The 10,378-nt window shown below is 40.5% G+C and overlaps 1 non-coding gene across 1 annotated transcript; it reads right to left on the bottom strand.

The window, feature by feature from the left end:
- Nucleotides 1-5,418: 5,418 nt before the first annotated feature.
- LOC130964750 (small nucleolar RNA R71) lies at nucleotides 5,419-5,526 on the bottom strand. Its single transcript, XR_009080825.1, has one exon. It is a non-coding gene; the product is annotated as a small nucleolar RNA R71 (small nucleolar RNA).
- Between the last annotated feature and the right edge of the window lie 4,852 nt (nucleotides 5,527-10,378).

The following is a 10,378-nucleotide window of genomic DNA, read 5'->3' as shown; positions in this document are numbered from 1 at the left end:
ACTCAAGAATGCCCGGCATTAAACGCCGGAACTGGCACAAGAATGGGAGTTAAACGCCCAAACTGGCACAAAAGCTGGCGTTTAACTCCAAGAGAAGTCTCTACACGAAAATGCTTCAATGCTCAGCCCAAGCACACACCAAGTGGGCCCGGAAGTGGATTTTTATGTCATTTACTCATTTCTGTAAACCCTAGGCTACTAGTTCTCTACAAATAGGACCTTGTACTATTGTATTTTCATCTTTTGATCACTTCAAATATCTAGATCATCTTTGGACGTCTAGTTCTTAGATCATTGGGAGGCTGGCCATTCGGCCATGCCTAGACCTTGTTCTTATGTATTTTCAACGGTGGAGTTTCTACACACCATAGATTAAGGTGTGGAGCTCTGCTGTACCTCGAGTATTAATGCAATTACTATTGTTCTTCTATTCAATTCAGCTTGTTCTTATTCCAAGATATTCATTCGCACTCAAGAACTTGATGAATGTGATGATTATGTGACGCTCATCATCATTCTCACTTATGAACGCGTGCCTGACAACCACTCCCGTTCTACAAGCAAACAAGGTTTGAATGTTTATCTCTTGGACTCCTTAATCGGAATCTTCGTGGTATAAGCTAGAATTGATGGCGGCATTCAAGAGAATCCGGAAGGTCTAAACCTTGTCTGTGGTATTCTGAGTAGGATTCAATGATTGAATGACTGTGACGAGCTTCAAACTCCTGAAGGCTGGGCGTTAGTGACAGACGCAAAAGAATCAATGGATTCTATTCCAACCTGATTGAGAACCGACAGATGATTAGCCGTGCCGTGAGAGGGTGCGTTGAACATTTTCACTGAGAGGACGGGATTGTAGCCACTGACAACGGTGATGCCCAACATACAGCTTGCCATGGAAAGGAGTAAGAAGGATTGGATGAAGACAGTAGGAAAGCAGAGAGACGGAAGGGACAAAGCATCTCCATTCGCTTGTCTGAAGTTCTCACCAATGAATTACATAAGTATCTCTATCCTTGTTTTATGCTTTATTCGTATATCACCCATAACCATTTGAATCCGCCTGACTAAGATTTACAAGGTGACCATAGCTTGCTTCATACCAACAATCTCCGTGGGATCGACCCTTACTCGCGTAAGGTTTATTACTTGGACGACCCAGTACACTTGCTGGTTAGTTGTGCGAAGTTGTGATAAAGAGTTGAGATTGCAATGAGCGTACCATGTTGATGGCGCCATTGATGATCACAATTTTGTGCACCAAGTTTTTGGCGCGGTTGCCGGGGATTGTTCGAGTATGGACAACTGACGGTTCATCTTGTTGCTTAGATTAGGTATTTATCTTCAGAGTTCTTAAGAATGAATTCTAGTGTTTCAAGGTGATGTTCTTATCATCACCAAAGCTGATTGATTCTCATCAATTTAGCTCTTGAATGTAATGTCCTGCTGAAGCTTGGCTAGTGATGAGCGGATAATTTGTATACTTTTTGGCATTGTTTTTAGTATGTTTTTGATATCTTTTAGTTAGATTTTAGTACATTTTTATTAGTTTTTATTTAAAATTCACTTTTCTGGACTTTACTATGAGTTTGTGTGTTTTTCTGTGATTTCAGGTATTTTCTGGCTGAAATTGAGGGACCTGAGCAAAAATCTGATTCAGAGACCAAAAAGGACTGCAGATGCTGTTGGATTCTGACCTCCCTGCACTCGAAGTGGATTTTCTGGAGCTACAGAAGCCCAATTGGCGCGCTCTCAACGGCGTTGGAAAGTAGACATCCAGGGCTTTCCAGCAATATATAATAGTCCATACTTTGTCCAAGATTTGATGGCCCAAACCCGCAAAGCAATCCGGCCTCAGGAATTCCAGCGTTAAACGCCGGAACAGGAATAAAAGTTGGAGTTAAACGCCCAAACTGGCATGGGAGCTGGCGTTTAACTCCAGAAAAGTTCTCTACACGAATTTCCTTGATTGCTCAGCCCAAGCACACACCAAGTGGGCCCGGAAGTGGATTTTTATGTCATTTACTCATCTTTGTACACCTAGGCTACTAGTTATCTATAAGTAGGACCTTTTACTATTGTATTAGAGAGCTTGAAATCGAGACTTTGGTAGCTATCGAGACTTTGGTAGCTATCTTCACTTTTATGCTATCTTAGATCTTTGGGAGGCTGGCCATTCGGCCATGCCTAGACCTGGTTCTTATGTATTTTCAACGGTGGAGTTTCTACACACCATAGATTAAGGGTGTGGAGCTCTGCTGTACCTCGAGTATTAATGCAATTACTATTGTTCTTCCATTCAATTCCGCTTGTTCTTTTACCAAGATATCACTTGTTCTTCAACATGATGATGGTGATGATTGACGCCCATCACCACTCTCACCTATGAACAAGGTGATTGACAACCATTCTTGTTCTACAAGCATTCGAGGCTTAGTGAATATCTCTTGGATTCTTCGGAGTCTTCGTGGTATAGGCAGGACCTGATGGCAGCATTCAAGAGAATCCGGAAGGTCTAACCTTGTCTGTGGTGTTCTGAGTAGGATTCAATGACTGAATGACTGTGACGTGCTTCAAACCCTGAGGGCGGGGGCGTTAGTGATAACGCAAAAGAATCACTGGATTCTATTCCGCGCCTGATTGAGAACCGACAGATGAATTCCGCTATGCCGTGACAGGACATATGCAATCGCTTTCACTGAGAGGATGGGAGGTAGCTGCTGACAACAGTGAGACCCTATACGAGCTTGCCATGGAAAGGAGTAAGAAAGGATTGGATGAAGGCTGTAGGAAAGCAGAGAGACGGAAGGGAAGGCATCTTCATACGCTTGTCTGAAGCTCATACACCAATGATATACATAAGTATCACTATCTTTATCTTCTATGTTATTTTCGTTCATCACCATATATATCTGAGTTTGCCTGACTAAGATTTACAAGATGACCATAGCTTGCTTCAATACTAACAATCTCCGTGGGATCGACCCTTACTCACGTAAGGTTTTATTACTTGGACGACCCAGTGCACTTGCTGGTTAGTTGTGCGAAGTTGTGTAATGCCATGGTATTAAGCACACCAAGTTTTTGGAGCCATTACCAGGGATTATGAGAGTTGTGAAAAAGTATAGTTCACAATTTCGCCGACCAAGTTTTTGGCGCCGTTGCCGGGGATTGTTCATGTTTTGAGCAAGCTTTTGGTAACATCAGAGCCAAGATCCGGCAACAACATCAAATTTTTGGTGTTATTGCCCGGGATTGTTTAGGCTGGACAACTGACGGTTCATCTTGTTGCTTAGATTAGGTATTTTTTTTCGAAATTCTTGAAGGTGAATTCTAGAGTTTCATGATGATTTGTTGAAATCTGGCTGGCTGAGAAGCCATGTCTAATCTGATTGGACCGAGGTTTCAACTTATCACCACAAGAGCTTGTTGATTTCGTATCAATCTTGCTGTTGGAGCAGTGATTTGCTAAGGCTTGGCTGACCTTTGGTCATGTCTAGTGTTTTGGACCGAAGCTTTCTTTGAAAGCTTGGCTGGCTGTGAAGCCATGTCTAATTCCTGGACCGGAGCCTTAGACTAGCATTGCACTGATTCCTGGAATTCTCATTAAGAATTTTGATACTTTTTTTCACTTAATTTTCGAAAAATACAAAAAAATTTGCAAAACCATAAAATCCCAAAAATATTTCTTGTTTGAGTCTAGAGTCTCATCTTAAGTTTAGTGTCAAATGCATGTTTTGTTATATTTTTCGAATCCATGCATATATTTCTTTGTTTTGATCTTTGAATTCTATTGACTTGAAGTATTTTGTGTGTCTCATATGCATTTTCATGTTGTTAGTGTCAGTAGTACACAAACTGCTAAGTTTGGTGTCTTGCATGCATTGTTAATTGATTCCTTTTGCATTTTGATTATCAAAAAAATCCAAAAATATTTTTAATTTGTGTCCTTTCAAGTCAATGATACAAAGAATTGAAGATTCAAAACATGCTGCAGAGGAATTATACAGAAAAAGCTGAGCATTCAAAAATGCCCAGTGAAGAAGGCAGACTGGCGTTTAAACGCCAGCCAGGGTACCTGGTTGGGCGTTTAACGCCCAAAAAGGGTGCATTTTGGGCGTTAAACGCCAGAATGTATACCATTCTGGGCGTTTAACGCCAGGATGGTGCTAGGGGGAAGATTTTGTTTTCAAATCAATTTTTTTCAAATTTTTCAAAATCAAATCTTTTTCAAATCAAATCTTTTCAATCAAATGTTTTCAAAATCAATTTCTTTCCTTTTTAAAAGATACTTACTAACAATTAATGATTTGATTGAACATCACAAGATTGTTACCTTTTCTGTTGAGAAAGGTTTGAATGTTTCAAATCATATCTTTTCTTGTTAGGCAAGTCATTCATTTTTAAAATCATATCTTTTCAAATGATTTTCAAATCATATCTTTTAAAAATGTTTTCAAATCATATCTTCTCAATCACATTTTTTTTTTTTAAACTCATAACTTTTCAATTAAATCTTTTTAACCACATCTTTTTCAAAACAGTTTTCAATCAAATCTTTTTAATTTCTAATTTCAAAATCTTTTTCAAAAATCACTTGGTTTCTTTTCCACTTTGATTTTCGAAAATCAATTGATGTTTTTCAAAAATGTTTTCAAAGTATTTTAATTAATTTTCGAAAATCTTCTTCCCTCCTTCTCACATCCTTCTATTTATGGAGTGCCACTCCTTCTCAATGCACAATTCGAACCTTATCTAACTAAAGTTCGAATTTATCTTCTCCTTCTTCTTTCTATTTCTCTTTTCCTCTGACACTTAAAGGAATCTCTATACTGTGACATAGAGGATACCACATTTTCTTGTTCCCTTCTCTTTCATATGAGCAGGAGCAAGGACAAAGGCATTCTTGTTGAAGCTGATCCTGAACCCGAAAGGACTCTGAAGAGAAAGCTAAGAGAAGCCAAAGCACAACTCTCTTTAGAGGACCTGACCGAATTCTTCAAGGAAGAAAACATGGCAGCAGAAAACAACAACAATGCAAACAATGCAAGGAAGGTGCTGGGTGACTTTACTGCACCTACTCCTGATTTTTATGGGAGAAGCATCTCTATCCCTGCCATTGGAGCAAACAACTTTGAGCTTAAGCCTCAATTAGTTTCTCTAATGCAACAGAATTGCAAGTTCCATGGACTTCCAATGGAAGATCCTCATCAGTTTTTAGCTGAATTCTTGCAAATCTGTGACACAGTCAAGACTAATGGGGTTGACCCTGAGGTCTATAGACTGATGCTATTCCCTTTTGCTGTAAGAGACAGGGCTAGAATATGGTTGGATTCTCAACCTAAAGAAAGCCTGGACTCTTGGGAAAAGCTAGTCAATGCCTTCTTGGCAAAATTCTTTCCACCACAAAGATGGAGTAAGCTTAGAGTGGAAGTCCAAACCTTTAGACAAAAGGATGGAGAATCCCTCTATGAAGCTTGGGAAAGATACAAACAATTAATCAGAAAATGTCCTTCTGACATGCTTTCTGAATGGAGCATCATAGGTATTTTCTATGATGGTCTCTCTGAACTATCTAAGATGTCCTTGGATAGCTCTGCAGGAGGATCTCTTCATCTGAAGAAGACGCCTACTGAAGCTCAAGAACTGATTGAAATGGTTGCAAATAACCAATTCATGTACACTTCTGAAAGAAATCCTGTGAACAATGGGACTAGTCAGAAGAAAGGAGTTCTTGAGATTGACACTCTGAATGCCATATTGGCTCAGAATAAGATATTGACTCAACAAGTCAATTTGATTTCTCAAAGTCTGTCTGGAATGCAAAATGCACCAAACAGTACTAAGGAAGCTTCATCTGAGGAAGAAGCTTATGATCCTGAGAACCCTTCCATGGAAGAGGTGAATTACCTAGGAGAACCCTATGGAAACACCTATAATTCTTCATGGAGAAATCACCCAAATCTCTCATGGAAGAATCAAGAGAGACCTCAAAAAGGTTTCAATAACAATAATGGTGGAAGAAACAGGTTTAGCAATGGCAAGCCTTTTCCATCATCTTCTCAGCAACAGACAGAGAGCTCTAAGCAGAATAATTCTGACTTAGCAACCATGGTCTCTGATCTGATCAAAACCACTCAAAGTTTCATGACTGAAACTAGATCTTCCATTAGGAATTTGGAAGGACAAGTGGGTCAGCTGAGCAAGAAAGTTACTGAACTCCCTCCTAGCACTCTCCCAAGTAATACAGAAGAAAATCCAAAAGGAGAGTGCAAAGCCATAGACATGGCCGAATTCTGGGAGGAAGGAGAGGCAGTGAACGCCACTGAGGAAGACCTCAATGGGCGTGCACTGGCCTCCAGTGAGTTCCCCAATAAGGAACCATGGGAATCTGAGGCTCAAAATGAGACCATAGAGATTCCATTGGACTTACTTCTGCCATTCATGAGCTCTGATGAGTATTCTTCCTCTGAAGAGGATGAGTATGTTACTGAAGAGCAAGTTGCTAAATACCTTGGAGCAATCATGAAACTAAATGACAAGTTATTTGGAAATGAGACTTGGGAGGATGAACCTCCCTTGCTCACCAAAGAACTGGATGACTTGTCTAGGCAGAAACTACCTCAAAAGAGGCAGGATCCTGGGAAGTTTTCTATACCTTGTACCATAGGCACCATGACCTTCAAGAAGGCCTTGTGTGACTTAGGGTCAAGTGTAAACCTCATGCCCCTCTCTGTAATGGAGAAATTAGGGATCCTTGAGGTGCAAGCTGCAAGAATCTCATTAGAGATGGCAGACAATTCAAGAAAACAAGCTCATGGACTTATAGAGAATGTTTTGGTGAAGATTGAAGACCATTACATTCCTACTGATTTCATAGTCCTAGAGACTGGGAAGTGCATGGATGAATCCATCATCCTTGGCAGACCATTCCTAGCCACAGCAAAGGCTGTGATTGATGTTGATAGAGGAGAGTTGATCATTCAAGTGAATGAAGAATCCATGGTGTTTAAGGCCCAAGGATATCCCTCTATCATCATGGAGAGAAGCATGAAGAGCTTCTCTCAAAACAGAGCCAAACAGAGCCCCCACAGTCAAACTCTAAGTTTGGTGTTGGGAGGCCACAACCAAACTCTAAGTTTGGTGTTGAAACCCCACATTCAAACTCTAAGTTTGGTGTTGGGAGGTTTCAACACGGTTCTGAGTGTTTCTGAGGCTCCATGGGAGTCCTCTGTCAAGCTAATGACACTAAAGAAGCGCTTGTTGGGAGGCAACCCAATGTTTTATAATTAATTATTTTCTTTTGTTATTTTATCTTTTTTGTAGGTTGATGATCATAAGAAGTCACAAAAACAATGAAAAAAGCAAAAACAAAATGAAAAACAGGAAGAAAAATAGCACACCCTGGAGGAAGATGCTGCTGGCGTTCAAACGCCAGTCAGCTAGCAGTTGGGCGTTTAACGCCCAGTCTGGCACCTTTCTGGGCGTTTAACGCCAGAAAAGGGCACCAGACTGGCGTTAAACGCCAGTAAAGGGCAACAACCTGGCGTTAAACGCCAGGAATGGGCACCAGCCCGGCGTTTAACGCCAGAAATGGCTCAAAACGTGATTTTGAGCAACTTTTGGTGCAGGGATGACTTTTCCTTGACACTACAGGATCTGTGGACCCCACAGGACCCTACCATCACTCTCTCTCTTCTTCCCCCATTCACCAATCACCTCAACACCTCTTCCCCAAAAACCCTTCACCTATCAAATCCCATCTTTCTCTTTACCCCCCTCTCTCCTATAAATACCCTTCTTCAACCCTTCATTTTCACACAACCTAAAGACCACTTCTTCCCCCTTTGGCCGAACACACTACCCTCCCCCTCTTCCTCATTTCTTCTTCTTCTACTCCTTTCTTTCTTCTTTTGCTCGAGGACGAGCAAACATTTTAAGTTTGGTGTGGTGAAAGCGTTGCTTTTTCGTTTTTCCATAACCATTTATGGCATCCAAGGCCGGAGAAACCTCTAGAAAGAGGAAAGGGAAGGCAAAGGCTTCCACCTCCGAGTCATGGGAGATGGATAAATTCCTCTCAAGGGTGCATCAAGACCACTTCTATGAAGTTGTGGCCTTGAAGAAGGTGATCCCCGAAGTCCCCTTTTTACTCAAAAAGGGTGAATATCCGGAGATCCGCCATGAGATCCAAAGAAGAGGTTGGGAAGTTCTCACCAACCCCATTCAACAAGTTGGAATCTTGATGGTTCAAGAGTTCTATGCCAATGCATGGATCACAAAGAACCATGACCAAAGTGTGAACCCGAATCCAAAGAATTATCTTACTATGGTTCGGGGGAAATACTTGGATTTTAGTCCGGAGAGTGTGAGGGTGGCGTTCAACTTGCCTATGATGCAAGGAGATGAGCATCCTTACACTAGAAGGGTCAACTTTGATCAAAGGTTGGACCAAGTCCTCACAGTCATATGTGAAGAGGGCGCACAATGGAAGCAAGATTCAAGAGGAAAGCCGGTCCAATTGAGAAGGCATGACCTCAAGCCCGTGGCTAGAGGATGGTTAGAGTTCATACAACGCTCAATCATTCCCACTAGCAACCGGTCCGAAGTTACCATAGACCGGGCCATCATGATCCATAGCATCATGATTGGAGAAGAAATAGAAGTTAATGAGTTGGAGTTGACATAGAAGGAGATATCCCCATTGATGAGGACAAGCCCATCACCAAGAAAAGGATGGAATACACAAGAGACCCCTCTCATCAAGAAATCCCTGAGATTCCTCAAGGGATGAACTTTCCTCCACAAAACTATTGGGAGCAACTAAACACCTCCCTAGGAGAATTAGTTCCAACATGGGACAACTAAGGGTGGAGCATCAAGAACACTCCATTTTCCTCCATGAAATTAGAGAAGATCAAGAATCATGAGGGAGGAGCAACAAAGACAAGGAAGAGACATTGAGGAGCTCAAGCACTCCATAGGACCTTCAAAAGCAAGGAAGAGCCGCCATCACTAAGGTGGACCCATTCCTTGATTTCCTTGTTCTTTATTCCCTTGTTTTTCGAAATTTTTATGCTTTATGTTATCCATGTTTGTGTCTTATGATCATTAGTGTCTTAGTGTCTATGCCTTAAAGTTATGAATGTCCTATGAATCCATCACCTTTCTTGAATAAAAATGTGCTTAATTGAAAAGGAAGAATTGCATGAATTTTGAATTTTATAATAGTTTAATTATTTTGATGTGGTGGCAATATTTTTGTTCTCTGAATGTATGTGTAAACAGTGCATATGTATCTTGAATTTGTGGTTCATGAATGTTGGCTCTTGAAAGAATGATGAAAAAGGAGACATGTTACTGAGGATCTGAAAAATCAATAAAATGATTCTTGAAGCAAGAAAAAGCTATTCAAAAAAAAAAAAAAAAAAAAAAAAAAGAAAAAAAACCGAAAAAAAAAAAAAAAAAATCGAAAAAAAAAAAAAAGAAAGAAAAGAAAGAAAGAAAAGAAATAAAGTTGTGATCCAAGGCAAATAAGAGTGTGCTTAAGAACCCTGGACACCTCTAATTGGGGACTTTAGCAAAGCTGAGTCACAATCTGAAAAGGTTCACCCAATTATGTGTCTGTGGCATGTATGTATCCGGTGGTAATACTGGAAGACAGAGTGCTTTGGGCCACAGCCAAGACTCAATAAATAGCTATGTTCAAGAATCATCATACTTTACTAGGAGAATCATTAACACTATCTGGACTCTGAGTTCCTAAAGAAGCCAACCATTCTGAATTTCAAGGGATAGATTGAGATGCCAAAACTGTTCAGAGACAGAAGGTTAAAAGCCCGCTCATCTAATTAATACTGATCTTCACAGATGTTTTTGGAATTCATTGCATATTCTCTTCTTTTGATCTTATTTGATTTTCAGTTGCTTGAGGACAAGCAACAATTTAAGTTTGGTGTTGTGATGAGCGGATAATTGTATACTTTTTGGCATTGTTTTTAGTATGTTTTTGATATCTTTTAGTTAGATTTTAGTACATTTTATTAGTTTTTATTAAAATTCACTTTTCTGGACTTTACTATGAGTTTGTGTTTTTCTATGATTTCAGGTATTTTCTGGCTGAAATTGAGGGACCTGAGCAAAAATCTGATTCAGAGACCAAAAAGGACTGCAGATGCTGTTGGATTCTGACCTCCCTGCACTCGAAGTGGATTTTCTGGAGCTACAGAAGCCCAATTGGCGCGCTCTCAACGGCGTTGGAAAGTAGACATCCAGGGCTTTCCAGCAATATATAATAGTCCATACTTTGTCCAAGATTTGATGGCCCAAACCCGCAAAGCATCCGGCCTCAGGAATTCCAGCGTTAAACGCCGGAACAGAA

The sequence above is a fragment of the Arachis stenosperma genome, chromosome 2, assembly GCF_014773155.1.
Source record: "Arachis stenosperma cultivar V10309 chromosome 2, arast.V10309.gnm1.PFL2, whole genome shotgun sequence".
NCBI lineage: Eukaryota > Viridiplantae > Streptophyta > Magnoliopsida > Fabales > Fabaceae > Arachis > Arachis stenosperma.
Note: the sequence above shows the minus strand (reverse complement) of the source record. Positions and strands in the feature narration are given on the sequence as shown.